This window comes from Eimeria mitis, genomic scaffold (assembly GCF_000499745.2).
Source record: "Eimeria mitis Houghton genomic scaffold, Emh_scaff7329, whole genome shotgun sequence".
NCBI lineage: Eukaryota > Apicomplexa > Conoidasida > Eucoccidiorida > Eimeriidae > Eimeria > Eimeria mitis.
Window position 1 is genome coordinate 536 of NW_013575355.1, and position 309 is coordinate 844.

Here is a 309-nt window from a genome sequence, read left to right on the forward strand (position 1 = left end):
TGGCAGCATGCAGCTTCTGCTGCTGCTGTTGCTGCTGCTGTTGCTGCTGCTGTTGCTATGCACACAGAAGTGTCTGAGCAGCAGCAACAGCAGCAGCAGCAGCAGCAGCAGCAGAAGAGTCAGTATCTTTATCAGTTTATTTCTTTTTTATATTCACAAATCCTGCTGCTGGCTACGAACTATAAGTGCTAGTGCGCTGCAGCTGCAGCAGCAGCAGCAGCAGCAGTTGCTGCTGCTGCTGCTGCTGCTGCTGCTGTTTCTAGCATCACAGCAGCAGCAGCAATTGCTGCTCGAGATAACTTAAACTTG